Genomic DNA, 743 nt, shown 5'->3' with positions numbered 1-743 from the left:
TGTGAGTCTGTTTCTGTTTTATAAATAAGTTCATCTGTATTGTGTCTTTTTAGATTCCACATATAAGTGATATCTTATGATACTTCTCTCTCTGACTTCAGTCATATGACAATCCATCCATGTTGCTGTGAATGGCGTTGTTTCATTCTTTTTAACGGCCAGGTAATATTCCATTGTGTATATATGCACCGAATCTTCATCTGTTCCTCTGTCGATGGAATTCGGGTTGCTTTCATGTCTTGACTATTGTAAACAGGGCTTCAGTGGACACTGGGGTGCATACATCCTTTTGAGCCATGTTTTTCTCCAGATATATTCCCAGGAGTGAGATTGCTGGACCACATGGTAGTTTTATCTTTAGTTTTTTAAGGAACCTCCATACCGTTGTCCATAGTGGCTACAGCGGCTTACATTCCCACCCAACAGTGTAAGAGAGTTCACATCTCTCCACACCCCCTCCAGAATTCATTGCCTGTGGGTTTTTTGATGATGGCCATTTTGACTGGTGTGAGGTGATACTTGGTGTGGCTTGGATTTCTTTACATTGAGGGAGGGAAGACTAGCTCTAGCTTTTCCCTCCTGTTTTATTCCTGATGGAGTTCTCTGCCCTTTTCATTTGCCTCCAGCCCCTACTGAGGTCCCCACAGTAGCAACCTCATCTGACCATTCCCTTGAGATCCCATGGAACTGAAAGGCTCTGCTGCTCTGTCGCAAGCACCTGGAAAACGCACTGCAATTTCATG

The sequence above is a fragment of the Bos indicus genome, chromosome 24 (genome assembly GCF_029378745.1).
Source record: "Bos indicus isolate NIAB-ARS_2022 breed Sahiwal x Tharparkar chromosome 24, NIAB-ARS_B.indTharparkar_mat_pri_1.0, whole genome shotgun sequence".
Taxonomy (NCBI): domain Eukaryota; kingdom Metazoa; phylum Chordata; class Mammalia; order Artiodactyla; family Bovidae; genus Bos; species Bos indicus.
The sequence above is the reverse complement of the archived record's forward strand: the minus strand, read 5'-3'. Positions refer to the sequence as shown.